We start from the raw sequence: 21,210 nt of genomic DNA, 5'->3' as shown, positions 1-21,210 counted from the left end.
TGGCTTCCGATGACATTGCCCTGGTGGCCAAGGCGTTGTCCAAGACCCATGTAGGAGATGGAGAGTTGAGCTACAAGGGCCAGGGACTGAAGCTGGACAACGCAGAGTCTGGTGAGAACACCGACTGCAAACACACACATTAATTATGAATCACTTTCAAACTGGTCAACAATAGGAGACTTCAATATGGCATTGTTCTCTATCAATGCCAGCACAGTTAACGGCATTGATAATAATCTTCTGTCATGTGTTGGTGAATCTGGTTCTCTCTGCAGTGAAGGAGTTTGTGCAGGAAGTAGAGGAGTACCAGGGACTATGGGCCCTGCGGTTGGAGGGAAACACAGTGGGAGTGGAGGCAGCGCAGGCTATCACCAAAGCCTTGGAGAGCAAAGACCAGCTTCAGGTACTGGGAAGAGAGAGCCTTGAGATCAAGTGTCAGTCTGAGCAAAGAAAACTGACTTGTGCTGACTGCTGAAAATATTGAAGCCACAATTTCACACCACACCATGATCCTTTGGAGGGTATCAGCATTTTACTCTTGCATGTATTTCTTCACATCTTGCTTTAACTGTATATTTTTCAGAGTTGCCACTGGAGTGATATGTTCACGGGTCGCCTGAGCTCTGAAATCCCAACTGCCCTGGTGAGTGATCACTAACAACCTCCCCTTGCGCTTCATAAACTATCACTGGGCTTATACATATACTGATATATGTTCCAGAAGTCCTTAGCTCTTCATGTGTCTCTCTTCATCCTCAGAGATCCCTGGGCAGAGCATTGATGACAGCAGGGGCCAACCAGACTGAGAGAGCTTGACCTGAGTGATAACGGGCATTGAGACTACTGAAGAGCTCTGCGTGTCACTCTCTACGGGAGCTGAGACTCAACAACTGTGGCATGAGCATCGGAGGGGGCAACGAAAGAGTTTTGAAACACTAATTGTGTGACTAAGGTCTTTCATAAGTACTTACTTACTTAGTTAGGCCCATCACTCCTTCGGGAGCATAGGACATTAACAACTTTTCTCCATCGCACTGTTTTCTGGTCTACTGTTAGGATGTACCACAAACTAACCAGTGTTATGTTGTGTCTGTCAGATCCTGGCGGCAGCGTTGACTGAGTGTCATAAACAGTCCAGCGCTCTCTGTGCCCCCCTGAAATTGAAAGTGTTAATAGCAGGCAGAAACCGCTTGGTACAGACAAACTGACACAAATTTCTACTTTGTCATTCTGTGTAATACAGACATTTCTCTTATTCACTCACCAAGCTTGGTCTAATACCTTTCCCTCTTTCTCCTCAGATCTCTTTTGTGCTCTCTCCCTCCCACCAATTTCTCTCACACACACTCTTTCTCCATCTCTCATTCACTCACTCACTTACTCCCTCACTCGGAAGCCTAGAGGAGGTGCACATGCTCCAGAATGGGATCAACCATGCAGGGGTGATCAAATCAAATGTATTTATAAAGCCCTTTTTACATCAGCAGATCCAGGCTCTGTCGTAGCCGGCCGCGATCGGGAGACCCATGGGGTGGCGCACAATTGGCCCAGCGTCGTCCAGGGTAGGGGAGGGAATGGCCGGCAGGGATGTAGCTCAGTTGGTAGAGCATGGCGTTTGCAACGGCAGGGTTGTGGGTTCGATTCCCACGTATGAAAAATATAACAAATAATGTATGCACTCACTAACTATAAGTCGCTCTGGATAAGAGCGTCTGCTAAATGACTAAAATGTAAATGTAATGTCACAAAGTGCTTATACAGAAACCCAGCCTAAAACCCAAAACAGCAAGCAATGCAGATGTAGAAGCACGGTGGCTAGGAAAAACTCCCTGTAAAGGCAGGAACCTACGACGAAACCTAGAGAGGAACCAGGCTCTGAGGGGTGGCCAGTCCTCTTCTGGCTATGCCTGGTGGAGATTATAAGAGTACATGGCCATTAAGGCCAGATTGTTCTTCAAGATGTCCATAGATGACCAGCAGGGTCAAATAATAATCACAGTGGTTGTAGAGGGTGCAACAGGTTAGTACTTCAGGAGTGAATGTCAGTTGGTTTTTGAGAGAGCGAGGTGAAATGCATTCAATAATCATCTTTATCTCCCCACTCTTCCAAGTTATCAACTACATCTTGTATGGACTGTAACTGAAAAGATATGTGTCTACTCACTCTCCTGCTCCACAGGCTCAGCCTTAATGTGCTGTATGAGAGTTGTGGGGTCTGACTGTCCTGGGGTTCCGGCCTCCGGTTCAGACTGTTGGCTCGGCCGGGGTGGTTCTTGGAGATGAGGTTTGCCAGTTTCTTCTTAACCATCCTTTTCTCTGGAACGGGAAAAGAGAGGTTTACGACAGAGGAATAAATATTGAGTTGCATGGTTGAATCTAAAAGCGGGTTATCTGGTTTAGTTAGTATCTGTGGTGTGGGATGGTTTTGGGAGAACTTACTATTTTTCCCCATAGGCTTGTGTTTCTTGCGACTTGCAACAGCGTCTACGAAAAGGAGAACACAAACAACACATGCCAATCAAACGACACTCAAAGCTTACATCAATATAACAGCAAATAGTGGGGCCTGTGTGTGCGTGCATGTGCTCGTATGCGTGTTTCTCCACACATCCCTCAGTTCTTACCTGGTCCAGTGGGTAGCTGGAGCTTGTATCCGGTGACCTCACACCAGCCCACAAGGTAGATATCTGGTGACTGGATGTCCACCCACAGGTCAAAGTCTGGCTCCCAGCCATCAAAGTGCAGCAGCCAGCCCACACAGCGCCTCACGGTGGCCACGCACACCAGGTCCACTGCCTCCAACTTAATGTTCTGAGCGAAGCCGTGACCCGAGCTGTCCTGTAGAACACACGCACACCATAGATGCAGAATTAGAATAGTGTTTCCCAAACCTCTCTTTGAGTACGAATAAGCCAAAATACTGTAAGCTGGGCACCTGTATGATACTTGGTAGGTAAAAAGCGCTGTTACCGTGTTGAAGAGCCATACTGGTGCTGCTATGGTTCCATTCTCCTCCAGGTATTTGGCCCAGGTGAAGAATTTCCAGTCATAGCCTGGTGGAGAAGATGAATATCCCACTGGTGTAAGGGATATGACACAGCATGGGGAACCACTCACTTCATTCTTATCATATATTCACCAAGCAGGTGGTGTTTGCCCCAAAAAGTAAACCAGAGCAACAAGAAATAGGAAGAGAGCGAGAAAGTAGGGGAGAGAGAGTATGATATTACCAGGGAGTGGTGAGCTGTATGTTGTGATTTTGGCAGTATCCCTTGGGTAGGATGGCATGGGAGGAAGCGTGGTAGCAGAACCAGTCAGACCCATCACCTGACACATCTGTGCCATCAATGCCCACCATGAGGTAACCATCCAACAGCACCTGAGAGAGAAAGAGACCTGTTTCATCAGGTTGAATCACTAGTCTGCTAGCTAGAAGTAGCCATTATAGCGAACTCCTGTTACCTTGTGTATAGTGGCCACACAGATGTTGCCCAGGTTTAGAGGGTTAATGGCCTCCAGCTTCATGCCCACCACAAAGAAGCCTCCTTCCATGTACATAGTCCTGGGCTATGGGGGGGTCATAGTTAGGCATAGCGGTGCTATGAAAGGTTTACAGTCATGAAACAAACATTTGTGGCATGCAGAAACACTGTGCTCTATTTGTGCTTCTTTGGCCGACTCCACTGGTGTAAGTTTGTTGTCATGCCAAAGTGTCATCTATAGATAGATATTGATTAATCTGATCAGTCTATACACTGACTTTCTAAAACAGCATGGGGCCGCTGTCACAGTACACCTTACAGAATGATGCGTCGTCAACATCTGGGGAAAAATATCATCAACCTTCAACTTGATCAACATTGAAACAAAAAAAAAAACACTGTGTACGGGTTGGTTTAATCCCGTACCAGTTGGTTTGATGACATGGCCCACTTTAATGGACCAGTCCACTGGGTGCAGTAGGGGACTCCACATATGGCACCAGAAGTCAGAGAGGGGCTCCCCTTGGGCCTCCTGCTCCCTGTCATCATAGACAAGTTTGAGGCGGCCCCCGGTCACAGTGTCCACCACCGCCAGCCGCATCCGGCTCACCAGAGTCCGGTCCACCACCTCACATGCATCCCAGTACGGAACGGACACTTCATACTCTCTGCCAGCTGTGTGTGTGTGTGGTAGTGAGTGAGTGAGTGAGAGAGAGAGAGGAGAGACACAGGCAGCAAGAAGGGAGGGTCATTAGGGGCAGCGGTGGAAGATGTTGGTTCTATCACAGAGAAAAGGCAGTATGTTTGTCACAAAAGAGTTCTGGCTCCAACCAGCCAGTTCATCAGGTACTCCTTCCAGTCTGGGATGTTCTGGTGCACAGCTAGAAAGGGGACACAACCAATATATTGATAAACTAGCAAAAATTCCAAATTTCCATCATGTTCTTATAATTATTACACCTCTTCAGATACTGCTTTAAAAAAGCTGGCTCGTTCCCCACATGCGCAAAAAAATAAAGGGAACACTAAAATAACACATCCTAGATCTGAATGAATGAAATAATCTTATTAAATACTTTTTTATTTACATAGTTGAATGTGCTGACAACAAAATCACACAAAAATTATCAATGGAAATCAAATTGATCAACCCATGGAGGTCTGGATTTGGAGTCACCCTCAAAATTAAAGTGGAAAACCGCACTACAGGCTGATTCAACTTTGATGTGACTAAAGCATCCGCCAACTCCTGGACAGTCTGTGGTGCAACGTGGCGTTGGTGGATGGAGCGAGACATGTCCCAGATGTGCTGGTCTGGGGAACGGGCAGGCCAGTCCATAGCATCAATGCCTTCCTCTTGCAGGAACTGCTGACACACTCCAGCCACATGAGGTCTAGCATTGTCTTGCATTAGGAGGAACCCAGGACCAACCGCACCAGCATATGGTCTCACAAGGGGTCTGAGGATCTCATCTCGGTACCTAATGGCAGTCAGGCTACCTCTGGCGAGCACATGGAGGGCTGTGCGGCCCCCCAAAGAAATGCCACCCCACACCATGACTGACCCACCGCCAAACCGGTCATGCTGGAGGATGTTGCAGGCAGCAGACGTTCTCCACGGCGTCTCCAGACTCTGTCACGTGCTCAGTGTGACCCTGCTTTCATCTGTGAAGAGCACAGGGCGCCAGTGGCGAATTTGCCAATCTTGGTGTTCTCTGGCAAATGCCAAACGTCCTGCACGGTGTTGGGCTGTAAGCACAACCACCACCTGTGGACGTCGGGCCCTCATACCACCCTCATGGAGTCTGTTTCTGACCGTTTGAGCAGACACATGCACATTTGTGGCCTGCTGGAGGTCATTTTGCAGGGCTCTGGCAGTGCTCCTCCTGCTCCTCCTTGCACAAAGGCGGAGGTAGCGGTCCTGCTGCTGGGTTGTTGCCCTCCTACGGCCTCCTCCACGTCTCCTGATGTACTGGCCTGTCTCCTGGTAGCGCCTCCATGCTCTGGACACTACGCTGACAGACACAGCAAACCACCTTGCCACAGCTCGCATTGATGTGCCATCCTGGATGAGCTGCACTACCTGAGCCACTTGTGTGGGTTGTAGACTCCGTCTCATGCTACCACTAGAGTGAAAGCACCGCCAGCATTCAAAAGTGACCAAAACATCAGCCAGGAAGCATAGGAACTGAGAAGTGGTCTGTGGTCACCACCTGCAAAACCAGTCCTTTATTGGGGGTGTCTTGCTAATTGCCTATAATTTCCACCTGTTGTCTATTCCATTTGCACAACAGCATGTGAAATGTATTGTCAATCAGTGTTGCTTCCTAAGTGGACAGTTTGATTTCACAGAAGTGTGATTGACTTGGAGTTACATTGTGTTGTTTAAGTGTTCCCTTTATTTTTTGAGCAGTGTATATATATATATATCATTATTTTTTTAACAGACATTTCACCTAAAATGTTAATACCTATAGTACTCTATATTGTGGAGGTCACTCACCCTGTGGTGGCACCAGCAGCTTGCCGGTCTTGGCACCCATCCGATGGGGTACATGTCTCCAGAGCCCAGGCTGCACCAGAAGTCCTGGCTACTGTCCTCCTCAAAGCCCTCATACCTCAACCGAGCTTTGTAGCCTGGAAAACAGAGGGAGGAAGCGTTAGACCAGAGAGAGGTAAACTGTAACATACAGTACTTGACAAGAAACATATCAGGTTTGAGGTCTCAGTATGATTCCTAAATGGAACCTTATTCCCTGTATAGTGCACTCAAAAGTTGTGCACTATAATGGGAAAGGGTGCCATTTCAGATGTGCCATCAGTCAGTTTCAGTGTATTTGGCTGACCTGCAAGTTGGATGATGCTGGCGATCCAGTAAACCTTACTAGGCAGGATGGCACTGGTATTCAGGACCTCCACCTTTAACCCCACTGTGATGTCATCCCACTGGGCACATAGCGGCACCTGCAGCGTTGGGATCAGGGTGGGAAATTAACTTTTTGGTCCACCAGCCACTGTGACAGGTAGATTAAAAAATCTACCAGCCACTCAGAATTTTTACCAGCCAAAATATGTTTCCTCCATAATTACACAAAAAATTTAATAAAAAACGGATGAGCATGCATTGTAATGTTTCTAAAACAAGAAATGTATTACTAGTATGAAGTAATGTGGTATATTGCTTAATTTAATGTTTGTGACCTGCATCTTTTAACCAATGTATGTTCAAAGAAATCATTCAGATACATGATACAATACTAAAAACAGATCAACAGCTGATTGATCAATAATCAGCAATGTGCCTGCCCTGCCACAAAATGCTGAGTGATACAGCTTATTTATTATTATAGTTCAGGCAGGGCCTTAACCAGGGTCTGAGTTTTATTGCTGGTCTGGACATAATTGAATAAGTACAGAGGGATCTGTTAGCAGAAACATAATTTATTAACAAAAAGTAAACAAATGAGTTTGCTTTACAGAACCGTTTTACAGCTAATTTCCTGCAATTTTACACATTTTGCCATGGGGTGGGGAAACATTTGTGCAGTTTTAAAGCTATGGCATAAGCCATTTTGGCATGACTTGTGCCATGTTAATATGATATCTGAGTGAGTGTGACTAATAAAATAATTTACAAATCTACATTTTTTTACTGACATGGGCAAATTGAGCGACTGTCAGTGACATATAACAAGAGGAAAACTGCTGATTCACAACTAAGTTTCGAAATTGGACCTTGTGTATTCTACTATTCTAACTCAACAGAAAGGTGAGACCCCAACTGAGTTCCAAAATAATACTATTATTATTTTATTTTTTATTAGAAGAAATTACGGAAGTCCGGACCTCGGTGTCCTCATATGTAGTTACGGCCCTGAGTTCAGGGCTCTACGCTGACATTTTTTTTACAGGGAGTACATGATTTGCTCCTAAAGTAGAAATGTAGAAACACACAAATAAATCTAGGAGCACAATTAAAGCAGGCAAGATGATCCCATCTCACCTCCGCTATTTTTATTGTCTATGGAGCACCTGGCCCAGGCAATTTGACAATCGAAAGGAATTACACAACATCTCTCAATTCTATGGATTGCGTCATCTCATTATACGCCAATGATATCTTACTTTATATGGACAATGTATCTCAATCCCTCCCAAATGCTTTGAAGATCATTAGCAAATTCAGCTCCATCTCAAGTTCTAAAATAAATCTAACCATATCTACCCTACTGCCTCTCAAGACCCCGATGAAGGACTCTTTCTCTATTTATGGAATCCCAATCGTTTCCCATTTAAAATATTTGGGAATATATATATATATATATATATATATATATATATATATATATATATATATATATATATACAGTACCAGTCAAAGGTTTAGAACACCTACTAATTCCAGGGTTTTTCTTTATTTTTACTATTTTCTACATTGTAGAATAATAGTGAAGACATCAAAACTATGAAATAACACATGGAATCATGTAGTAACCAAAAAAAGTGTTAAAACAAATCAAAATATACTTATATATTATATTTGAGATTCTTCAAAGTAGCCACCCTTTGCGCTGATGACAGCGTTGCACACGCTTGGCATTCTCTCAACCAGCTTCATGAGGTAGTCACCTGGAATGCATTTCAATTAACTGGTGTGCCTTGTTAATGCGTTTGAGCCAATCAGTTGTGTTGTGACAAGGTAGGGGGGGTATACAGAAGATAAGCCTATTTGGTAAAAGACCAAGTCCATATTATGGCAAGCTCAAATAAGCAAAGAGAAACGACAGTCCATCATTACTTTAAGACATGAAGGTCAGTCAATCTGGAATATTTCAAGAACTTTGAAAGTTTCTTCAAGTGCAGTTGCAAAAAGCATCAAGTGCTATGATGAAACTGGTTCTTATGAGGACCGCCACAGGAAAGGAAGACCCAGAGTTACCTCTGCTGCAGAGGATAAGTTCATTAGAGTTACCAGCCTCAGAAATTGCAGCCCAAATAAATGCTTCACAGAGTTCAAGTAACAGACACATCTCAACATCAACTGTTCAGAGGAGACTGCGTGAATCAGGCCTTCATGGTCGACTTGCTGCAAAGAAACTACTACTAAAGGACACCAATAGAAGAAGAGACTCGCTTGGGCCAAGAAACACGAGCAATGGACATTAGACCGGTGGAAATCTGTCCTTCGGGCTGATGAGTCCAAATTTGAGATTTTTGGTTACAACCGCCGTATCGTTGTGAGACACAGAGTAGGTGAACGGATGATCTCTGCATGTGTGGTTCCCACGGTGAAGCATGGAGGAGTAGGTGTGATGGTGTGGGGGTGTGGGGGTGCTTTGCTGGTGACACTGTCTGTGATTTATTTAGAATTCAAGGCACACTTAACCAGCATGGCTACCACAGCATTCTGCAGCGATATGCCATCCCATCTTGTTTGCACTTAGTGGGACTATCATTTGTTTTTCAACAGGACAATGACCCAAAACACACCTCCAGGCTGTGCAAGGGCTATTTGACCAAGAAGGAGAGTGATGGAGTGCTGCATCAGATGACCTTGCCTCCACAATCACCCGACCTCAACCCAATTTAGATGGTTTGCGATGAGTTGGACCGCAGAGTGAAGGATAAGCAACCAACAAGTGCTCAGCATATATGGGAACTCTTTCAAGACTGTTGGAAAAGCATTCCAGGTGAAGCTGGTCGAGAGAATGCCAAGAGTGTGCAAAGCTGTCATCAAGGCAAAGGGTGGCTACTTTGAAGAATCTGAAATCTAAAATGTATTTTGATTTGTTTAACACTTTTTTGGTTACTACATGATTCCATATGTGTTATTTCATAGTTTTGATGTCTTCACTATTATTCTACAATGTAGAAAGAATAAAGAAAAACCCTTGTATGAGTGGTCCTCTGTAGCTCAATTGGTAGAGCATGGCGCTTGTAACGCCAGGGTAGTGGGTTCGATCCCTGGGACCACCCATACGTAAAAATTTATGCACACATGACTGTAAGTCGCTTTGGATAAAAGTGTCTGCTAAATGGCATCTTATTATTATATTATTATTAGGTGTATCCAAACTGTTGACTGGTACTGTATATTTCCTTCCTTAGATAAAACCATTGCCAGAAACTTTAACAGAATGCTCAAATCAATTCAATCCGACCTTAGTAGATAACTAACATCTAGCCTTGGGCTGTATCCAGATTTTCAATATTGTCATGCCGTCCTTAACTCATACTGGGATAGACAGTATTACCGGCATAGCACACAAGGGGGCGCCATAAACGCAAGAAAATACAATTGGGTCTCATTCTTTTCCAGAATGTTAGCGAAATTAGCACAAACTAATAGCGAAATCACATAGACGCTGTTAGCTAAATGCTAATATACGAAAAATAACAAAGAAATTGCAAAGACAGGCAAATCCAGCTCATAAAGTTATACAAGCATAGCTAGTAGCTACCAAATGTCATTTTCAGTGAGTATGGAAGCTATTATAAGATATCTGATGGCAAACATTTTGTTCTGAATTGCATACAAATGTAATTTCATCATGATATATCTGTTAAACAATGTAAACTATGCTTTGGTCCTATTTCTGGTCACACAATCTCTATTTGGCACAAGATTTTAAAACAGTGTATTTTATTTATTTTAACTAGGCAAGTCAGTTAAGAACAAATTCTTATTTACAATGACGGCCTACACCGGCCAAACCCTGGAATCGAACCAGGGGGTCTGTAGTGACGCCTCAAGCACTGAGATGCAGCGCCTTAGACTGCTGCGCCACTCGGGAGCCCAACAAAGTAACTGGGAATCAAAATGGCATGCCCATACTCCAATATTTCACAATAATGCCTTGCGATCTGGAGGGCGGCCTTTTGCATCCCCCCAATGGCCCAAATGCGGAATCCATATCCTTGCCGATATCATGGACAGTAATGGCTTGAGAACATTCCAAGATTTGAAAGACACATACATTACCATGCAACTCCTTTTTTTTTTTTTTTTACAACTTTGGTCAACTATGCTGGCCTATGGAGCCCCTTGCAAAACCCAACTACCGAACCATCCAATGATGGGATTTATAAATCAATCATCTTGGCTCCCAAAAAGATTGATCTCAATAATACAGTGCATTCAGAAAGTACTCAGACCCCTTCCCTTTTTCCACATTTTGTTACGTTCCAGCCTTATTCTAAAATGGATTCAATAAAAAAAAATCAATCTACACACAATACCCCATAATGACAAAGCGAAAACAGGTTTTGAGAAATGTTAGTGTAGCCGGCGCGGTCTGCTCGTTGCCGACTACTGCGTTGTGTTCCGGTGCACTGAAGACAAGACACTGGCGTACTTGAAGGCACTTTATTGTGTACAACTCTCTCAATCTGTTCAACATCAAGGAGAGAAAATGTTCAAAACTCTACCCTCGACCAGAATCCGCCTCTCTCAGTCGAGTAGAATGCAGACTGAGTATAATCACATTCAAAAATACAAGGAATAAAATACAACATAATTGGAAAATAAACATCGCATCTGGTGTATATCTTATGTATGTGTCATATTGCATGTTATCTCTGCCAAAAACTCTGAGCTTTTAGCCTTTACATTAATACTGTGCAACATTAAATAAACCATCTTTCAAATAGGTAATACATACAGTAATATGCACGAAGCAACATGTAATCCTTCACATTTGAGCTTTTCAGTGCCATTAAACACTAATCAATACATGAAAACATTTTAAATGAACACATATTTTTAACCTGATATAGGGAATACATACCTGTTCAACATCAAGGAGAGAAAATGTTCAAAACTCTACCCTCGACCAGAATCCGCCTAACATAAAAAGAACAACGTGGGCTTCAACACAAGAGGATAGAATGACGATCGATAACTTACAGCTAAACAAAACACGAGGTTAGCTAAGTTAGCAATTTCTCAAACTCTCAAAAATAGCTAAATTCACGACACAGCTTGATTAAATGTATGTACACTCATCATATAATATACATACAAGTTACTATGTGCACTGAAACGTTTTAGTTTTAACAGGTATATCAAGTTTATGTCACGCCGAAGTGAACACATACCTCTCTCAGTCGAGTAGAATGCAGACTGAGAAAATCATGAGACAACTCCGCATATAACCAAACCAACACTCTAGAGGGCGCACTTACACAACTAACTCTCCCAATATCTGGAAACTACACGAAATGCTGAACAATACAATATTTTGGTGAAATCAACTCACAAAATAAAATAAAAAATAGAAAATGAACGGTTGCAAAAATCTGTAATTCTTTGACCTGTTACATTCACCCCTCTTTAATTTCACCAAAATCCTTCGCACGTCGAGGGTGGAAAATAACCAAAACCATATAGAATAAAACTCTTGTCCACTTGGTCCAAGATAGCCCTGGGACTCCATTTCCCATATACAGCGTATAAAGCTACTTACAAAGTAAGTTAAAAGAAAACAGCAGTTGATCAGGCTACTGCCCCTTCTAGTGAATATGATGCCTTATACACCATATGAAATCTTGGAACACTTTCCCTCCAATATGAACATCTCATGACCCAGGTCATACTACTGGTAATAAAGAAAAATATCTTAATCTCAAAAATGTATCTAAAATAAAGAACGGAAAGACAGTGACCTTCTGACTCCTGTAACAAAACCCTTGGTGAGTGGTTTTTGCACCATGTTCTCTATCAAGCGATCGACTGCCTTAACAACCCTGCCAGTACGTGTTCTGACAACCTGACTTTCAAACCCTTGTACTTGGGAGGGTATCTGACTATCAATCAGTGTAACAGGTGAATTGACGTCCGAAGACCCTGTCTCATCTAAGTCAGGAACATCAATTGGGGCAACAGAGTCAGTGTCAGTCATGTGCAAATCAGGGGGGTCACTGGAATCCGACAAGTCTCTCACAGGTGAGTATTCATTTTCCCCTTGGCCTCTGACCTCTTTAGACTGGGCTCTCGTGGGTGTCAGTTGAACAGACTTCCTGGACAGAGAGTGGGGCATCTCATTCTCCATCTCAGACTCATCAGCTTCTCCAATAGACTCAGAGGATGCGTTTAACCACGAACATGTACGGTCCTCAGAAGCATCTACTGCTAGGCCACTCAAAGCATCAACAGAAGGAGGCTGAAACTCACTGGCCACATCCGAGGCAGCTCCATTCATCTCTTCATCGCTTAGTTCTGGCATGGGCAAGAAGCTCACGTCCAACATCAAATTCCGATGAACAACTTTTGTTTTCCCACTTTCGTCTCTGACTTTGTAAACGTGAGTCTGAGGGTTCCGGTCTATGATGGTATACATAGTGGCTTCCCACTTATCCGCTAACTTCCTCTTCCCTCTCTCTGCTTTATTAGCTAACAAAACTCGGTCGCCAACGTTCAAGTGGGTTCCACGAACTCTCTTGTTGTAGCCATCAGCTTGATGTTGCTGTCCTTTCCTCGCATGCTGCTGAGGTATGTCGGCAGCCACATGGAGGTTCGCCATCAGTTTCTCTGCATAGGTCTTATAATTCACCACGACTGGATCCCTCAAGACTTGTTTGAAGACCATGTCTACTGGGAGTCTGGGGACTCGACCATACATCAAATAGAATGGAGGATATCCAGTTGTTTCATGAGTGGTGGCATTATACGCAAAAGTCAAAGTCTGTATCTGTTGGACCCAGTGTTGCTTAGCTGTCAGGGGTAGGGCACGCAACATACTGCCAAGTGTCCTATTGAACCTTTCGGTTTGCCCATTTCCCATGGGATGGTATGCTGTTGTGTGTGTTTTCATAATCCCTGTGAGGCTGAGGAGTTCAGCTATGAGTTTGCTTTCAAAATTGGCCCCTTGATCAGAATGTATTCGCTCTGGGAAACCGTAGATGCAGAATACGTTATCCCATAACTTCTTTGCTATTTGCTTTGCAGTTTGGTTTATGCAGGGAAAGGCATGAGCCAATTTTGTAAAGTGGTCTGTTATGACTAACACATCGACAGATCTTTGCTTACAGTCCTCAGCACTCCAAAAATCAATGCACACCAGCTCCATGGGTGCCGAAGTGCGAATGCTCTCCAAGGGAGCTCGGGCAGCTGGTTCAGGGGTCTTTGCAAGGATACAGCGTTAGCAGCATTTCACATATTCCTTGATGTCTCTTCCCATTTGCGGCCAGAAGAAACGCTGTCGGGCGAGGTGTGCTGTTCTAGCCTGCCCTTGATGCCCAGCGAAATCATGCACACCAGCGAGAGCTTTGGCCTTCAAGCTAGCAGGCAGCACAAACTGATACCTCTTCTCTCTGCTTAATGGGTCTTTGGTTACCCTATATAGGACTCCGTCCTGGACTTTTAGATGATGCCACTGCTTGCACAGTGTCTGGGTCGTAAGAGCTAACCTCCTCCTCCCTCGCCTAGGTGGTGGCTCACCCCTCTGAATGAGTGGCAGGACTTCCCTGATAACTGGATCTATTTTTCTCAGCTCGCCGATGGAGAGGGCTGGAAGTGTGTCTTGTTCTGAGGGCACCGCCTGGGGAAGAGCATTGAGAAACTGTGTTGCTCTTATCTCTGCTCCCCTTTCCCACTCTACATGAGCTTCACAAGCAGATTTCACATGAGAGGGTTCTTGACTGCCGGCCAGCCTGTCTTGAGTGGGGTCCATAGTTACACAGCACCCTGCATCATGTGCCTGGAGACACTGGGTCTTACTCCGGAATAGATCTTGGACTTTCTCCTCTTTGGTTCCCTCCGCCTCGGCCAAAAGACTTCCATAGGGCTCACTGATCAACCTTTGGCTCACTGATTTAGCAAACGGATCTCTACTCAGGGCATCTGCCACAATGTTCTTTACCCCAGGAATGTGTTTGATACTGAAGGTGTAGGGGGAAAGCTTTACCACCCACCTCTGTTCGCAAGCGTCAAGTTTTGGTTTGGTCATTATATAGGTCAAAGGATTATTGTCGGTCCATACTGTAAAAGTGTGGCCTTTCAACCAGTGGCTGAATTTTTCACAAACACTCCATTTGAGCGCCAAGAACTCCAGTCGGTGAGCAGGATACCTCTTTTGTGAGCCAGTGAGGGTCTTGCTGGCAAAGGCGATCGGGCGTGCCTTCGTTTCTCCTTCTGGTATCTGGGACAGAACTGCCCCAAGGCCATCAAGAGACGCATCAATGGACAGAACCAAGGGCTTAGAAAAGTCTGGATGGCTAAGGACCACACAATTCAGGAGCTTCCCCTTAAGGCCGGCGAAAGCGGAATCGCAGTCAAGGGTCCAATCCGCAGGTTTGAGCTTTCTGTAGACTCCCGCATTCTGACTGTACTTCCCGGCCTTTCCTCTCCGTTTCTGGCCAGCTGTGAGAGCAAACAGGGGTTTTGCGATGGAGGAGCAATTTGGTATGTAGTGTTGGTAATAAAATACCATCCCCAGGAACGACTTCACTCTGCGAACTGAAGGAGTGCAGCCATCATCTTCCATCAAGTCCCTCTTTGACATTTTGGTGATGACCTCGACCTTCTCTGGGTCAACAGCAACACCGTCACTGTCAACGATGTGTCCGAGAAACTTCACAGATCTCCGCAACAGATGGCATTTTTTTGGACTCAACTTTAGATTGTGCTCCCGTAGCCTCTGGAAAACAACCTCTAATCTGCTGAGGGCCTGCTGTTCATTGGGGGCAAATATCAAGAGATCATCTAGGTAGCACAAGAGACTGCTGAAGTTAAGATCGCCAAAGATACTCAGCATCATCCTCATGAAGGACGCTGGACTGTTGCAAAGCCCCTGTGGCATTCTGTTATACTCGTGCAGGCCTAATGGTGTTGTGAAGGCGGTATACTTTTTGTCCTCCTCATGCATGGGCAAGTTATAAAATCCAGACGTGAGGTCCATGGTGCTGAAGACAGCATTACCGCCAAGGGCAGCCAAGCAGTCCGATTGATGGGGCAAAGGATGAGCATCCTTGATAGTTCTTGCATTCAGCCATCGAAAGTCTGTGCATATCCGGAGGTCGCCATTTTTCTTCCAAACCATCACGAGTGGAGAAGCATATTCACTCATTGATTTCCGTATGATTTCCTGTTCCTCCATCTCGGTGAGAACTTGGCGCAGCTTTTGATAGTGGGCTGGCGGCACTCTGCGATATGGAAGACGGAAGGGACGGTCGTCAGTGAGGCGGATCCTATGGGCAAAGCCCTTGGCTTCTCCACAGTCAAGATTATGCTTTGAAAATATATCCTGATATTTCTCCAGCAATGTCACAAGTTGGAGCTTGGTGGAGGGGCTCGCTTCACAATGATAAATGTCGACATTTCCTAGACCAGACTTCTGCAGTCTGTCTTTCAGGTCACCGTTGTCGTCCTGTTTCACATGAGTCACTCCAACAGAGCCAGCATCACTCTGACAGGAACCCTGGAACAGTGTGAGATCTTCAGCTGCAACACAAGTAGAGACGTCTGCAAGCTTGCTGTTCCTTTTCAGTGTGAGTGGTTTGTCTGAGATATTAGTGATTTTCATGGGAGTCCAGCCATCTCTCCATAGCGGTGTTACCACTCTCCCCACCATAATGCCCCGAGGCACACACCTGGAGGTTGTAGGCTCCACCATAACTGTACTCCCAGGTGACTTGGGTATATTACTTGGCAGTCTTCCCCACAGCAGGTACTCTTGTTTGGGAAGGAGAGTCACCGCCTGAGTTAGCTTCACTGTCCCTACTTTTCCTGGGACATCTTCACCCCTCCATCTTGTGAGACTGGTCATCATTTCTAGAAACTGTTCGCCATCTGGAGACCCTTTTGTGTTGCTCGAGATAAGTGTCCAATAACTGTTCTCGTTTTTCAGCTGATGCAGTACACGTTTCAACATGTTGGTGCCTACTATTATGTCGTCTTTCTGACCAGTGATCACCAGAACTGGGACCATGCACTTTACCCCATACAGACTTAGTTCCATGTCATACATGCACTTGGGGCGCACTTGTACTCCTCCACAGCCAACAAGGATGATATGCTGTGAGAGTTCTTGATGTGGGGTCAAGACGCTATCCGATAGTAGTCTCTGCTCTGCCTCTTCACTTATCGTGCAGGCCATTGAGCCTGTATCGAGGAGCCCTTGCAACTGAGCACAGCCATTAACTGTCACCGGTGCGTGAAATAACTCACTGAACGTCTCAACTCTGTGAATATTCTGAACAATTACCGTGCAATTATCAGACATTGCTTTACAGACATTGACATACATCTCCTTCAATTCTTCACTTTCTTCAAGGGTTGAATCTTCAACGCTCACACATCCCCTTTCCGTATGTGAGCTATCTAGTTTAAACTGGCTCCACCTTGCTCAGAGTTAGGTGGTGTGTGCGCTAACTGTGGCTGAGCGTTAATTCTTGGCCGGCGCTGTTGGCATTCTCTCTTCCAGTGGCCGGGCTTGTAACAGCCCATACAGAGGTTCGCCTGTCTACAGTGTGCAGTAGTTGAATGTTCGGCAGACTGACAGACTTTACATCTACTCTGAACAATGGCTGCTGGCCCCCTGCTTGGTGGCACGACTGCTGTTGTGTGTGCCGTCTGCTCTAGCACACGGTTCAGCAAGCCAATGAGAGACTGCATGCAGATGCTCTCTGTCTGAGGAGAGGATGGAAGCCCCATTGCCTTTGGGTAACCAGTAAGGTCTGTTGGGTTTTCAGCAGCGACTGTCTCTGTGGTCAATGCCTGAGCATGTGCACCAATGTTCTTTGGCCGATAAGATTTGGCTTGACACATTGTTCTAGCCTCTCTCTGATGTTCAACGAGGTGTTCCTGAATCTCATTTGCTGTCCACTTTTCAGCTGTTTTGCACTTTAGGACACTTGCAAGAGCGGGGTCGGGACAGTGTTTCACCAGCATCATTGTGACTTCGTGAGAGGGGTCCTCAATGTTTCGCCCCTGCCTTCTCAGACACTCATCTGCGACATCCACAGCCTTGTTCAAGCGTATCCAATAGTCCATGGGACTTTCTCCGGCCAGAGGAAGTGTGTTATAGAAATCTGCTAAAGGCATAGAGGAGTAGGTTAACTCACTGAAATGTTGTTTCAGAATATCAAAGACGAGCTTGGAGTTCTCAGCTGGCTGCAGCGATGGCATACTGCGCAGGGTAACTTTAACAATGTCTCTAGCCTTTCCCATTAGTCTTGACATTATCTCCTGGGAGTGCTCTTGCGGGTGTACACCCCTCTTATTCAGGTAAACGCTCATAATCTCTTCCCACTCATGCACTGTGTGTTTGTCTGTTCCATCACCCCTGAAGTACGGCGGCTCTTTGACATCTGTCTTCATGACTAACTTTACTCCTGTTATGTTCAAATCAGACTGCCCATATCCTAAGTTCAGGCTAGGCGTAGGAGTGGTTTGGTTATCTGCACTACCAACAGATCTCTGTAATTGGCTAGCAATGTTCTCTCCTATTTCATGAGCTAACTGTGTGATGAGACTCCCTAGGTCTGCAGAACTCACATGTGAACTAGACACTGGCTGACGTGGAGAATGTTCATCTGTTTGGGTGTGAGTGTATGAAAATGCAGGACGGCCCACTGAACTAACGCTGCTTGCAATGTCTGGAGCATCTCCTAAACTACGCATGTGTGGTGCGGGGGAATATTCATCAGTGCGTAAGCGTGTGGACGAGAGTACAGGTCTGCCTAGTATACCAGCACCCCTAACCGGCGTGCTCTCCACCCTACTCATAAACCTGCCCCTCCCCAGGCTTACCCCTGCAGCATCTCCAACACTAAATGGTGTCTGCGCATCCTTACCATCAGTCATTTTTTTTTTTAAATAGAAAGTTGTAATAGACTATGGTAATGATATGTGAATCACCAGAACATGTGAATATGAAAAAAATTTGTAAAATGATAGAAGTAGCTGAGGTAAGCAATTAAGAGCTACAATTTACACATTAATGTTTGCCCTTATACTTGTCAACGTTCCGAAGAGGTTCCTACTCGTCACAGCAACCACCGGCGATCACCCTGGCGATGATCTGAAGCGAAGATATCCGGGTCACGGCACCAATGTAGCCGGCGCGGTCTGCTCGTTGCCGACTACTGCGTTGTGTTCCGGTGCACTGAAGACAAGACACTGGCGTACTTGAAGGCACTTTATTGTGTACAACTCTCTCAATCTGTTCAACATCAAGGAGAGAAAATGTTCAAAACTCTACCCTCGACCAGAATCCGCCTCTCTCAGTCGAGTAGAATGCAGACTGAGTATAATCACATTCAAAAATACAAGGAATAAAATACAACATAATTGGAAAATAAACATCGCATCTGGTGTATATCTTATGTATGTGTCATATTGCATGTTATCTCTGCCAAAAACTCTTTTAGCCTTTACATTAATACTGTGCAACATGACATAAACCATCTTTCAAATAGGTAATACATACAGTAATATGCACGAAGCAACATGTAATCCTTCACATTTGAGCTTTTCAGTGCCATTAAACACTAATCAATACATGAAAACATTTTAAATGAACACATATGTTTTACCTGATATAGGGAATACATACCTGTTCAACATCAAGGAGAGAAAATGTTCAAAACTCTACCCTCGACCAGAATCCGCCTAACATAAAAAGAACAACGTGGGCTTCAACACAAGAGGATAGAATGACGATCGATAACTTACAGCTAAACAAAACACGAGGTTAGCTAAGTTAGCAATTTCTCAAACTCTCAAAAATAGCTAAATTCACGACACAGCTTGATTAAATGTATGTACACTCATCATATAATATACATACAAGTTACTATGTGCACTGAAACGTTTTAGTTTTAACAGGTATATCAAGTTTATGTCACGCCGAAGTGAACACATACCTCTCTCAGTCGAGTAGAATGCAGACTGAGAAAATCATGAGACAACTCCGCATATAACCAAACCAACACTCTAGAGGGCGCACTTACACAACTAACTCTCCCAATATCTGTAAACTACACGAAATGCTGAACAATACAATATTTTGGTGAAATCAACTCACAAAATAAAATAAAAAATAGAAAATGAACGGTTGCAAAAATCTGTAATTCTTTGACCTGTTACATTAGCACATTTTTCCATTGATCATCCTTGAGATGTTTCTACAACTTGATTGGAGTCCACCTGTGGTAAATTCAACTGATTGGACATGTTTTGGAAAAGCACACACCTGTCTATTTAATGTCCCACAGTTGACAGTGCATATCAGAGCAAAAACCAAGCCATGAGGTCGAAGGAATTGTCTGTAGAGCTCCAAGACAGGATTGTGTCGAGGCACAGATCTGGGTAAGGGTACCAAAAACATTCTGCAGCATTGAAGATCCCCAAGAACACAGTGGCCTCCATCATTCTTAAATGGAAGAAGTTTGGAACCACCAAGACTCTTCCCAGAGCTGGCCGCCCGGCCAAACCGAACAATCGGGGGAGAAGGGCCTTGGTCAGGGAGGTGACCAAGAACCCGATGGTCACTCTGACAGAGCTCCAGAGTTCCTCTGTGGAGATGGGAGAATCTTCCAGAAGGACAACCATCTCTGCAGCACTCCACCAATCAGGCCTTTATGGTAGAGTGGCCAGACGGAAGCCATTCCTCAGTAAAAGGCACATGACAGCCTGCTTGGAGTTTGCCAAAAGGCACCTAAGGGACTCTCAGACCATGAGAAACAAGATTCTTTGGTCTGATGAAACCAAGATTGAACTCTTTGGCCTGAATGCCAATCGTCACGTCTGGAGGAAACCAGGCACCGCTCATCACCTAGCCAATACCATCCCTACGGTGAAGCATGGTGGTGGCAGCATCACGCTGTGGGGATGTTTTTCAGCGGCAGGGACTGGGAGACTAGTCAGGATAGAACAAGGCTGTAATGTAACAAAATGTGGAAAAAGTGAAGGGGTCTGAATACATTCCGAATGCACTACACCTCCATTCATTTGTTTTTTACTGGTACCTGGCTACCGTACGTGTTCGTGAGAGTCTCATCTTTCTATAGAGGGGTCATAACAGTTTGTAGGCCAAACCGTTCAGACGCTACAGACGTGTTTGTGAGAAGGCCGGTTTTCGGGATGTCTCATGGTCTAACAAATACCGCTCTAGCTCTGCCACCTTTCACCACAGATGCGGAAGAGCGACATCGGCGGATGCAGTAGATTTCTCTAGCTTAAATTGACATATTTTGATGGGGATTTTTGTATTATGCTAATTAGATCGACTCTCGGGGGTTAACATACTAAATGTTTTGCTATGCAAATTTTTTATGGAATAGGTTCAGATAGGATAAGTGCAGAGTTAGACACAGGTCTGAAGCAGGCCACTGAAGCAGCGAGAGAGTCTGCCTCCTCCAGGTAAGCACCCCAGTCAAAGCTTCCTGTTGCTGCAGCTATATAGCAAGAGGGAAAGGGGGTCGATAATACTGGACAGGAGGTCTCAGAGAGAGGAACTAAATGTTTCACCTCTCGTAACTTACATAAAATGATTCCGAGTATTTTCCTTCCTGGCTGCAATGGTGTGATGTTTTAACTAACATTGTTTATGTATGTGTTCGTCAATAATGTGGCTTTTCGACTATAGAAGCACAATAGTCTTTAGATCAAACACGTGTAAAAACCCAGAAATGGAAAAGTCCTCTAAGTGGTCTCACCATCCTGTCCAGCAGAGCTGGAGCTGTTGTCCTGACTACTGCCCAGAGAGGCAATCATGTTCCCCATGGG

At 44.8% G+C, this 21,210-nt stretch overlaps 1 pseudogene; it reads right to left on the bottom strand.

Moving 5' to 3' along the window:
- Positions 1-860: 860 nt before the first annotated feature.
- Positions 861-21,198, bottom strand: LOC121547028 (annotated as a pseudogene).
- Between the last annotated feature and the right edge of the window lie 12 nt (positions 21,199-21,210).

This window comes from Coregonus clupeaformis, chromosome 31 (assembly GCF_020615455.1).
Source record: "Coregonus clupeaformis isolate EN_2021a chromosome 31, ASM2061545v1, whole genome shotgun sequence".
Classification (NCBI taxonomy): Eukaryota; Metazoa; Chordata; class Actinopteri; order Salmoniformes; family Salmonidae; genus Coregonus; species Coregonus clupeaformis.
This window is presented reverse-complemented; position numbering and strand designations above follow the sequence as displayed.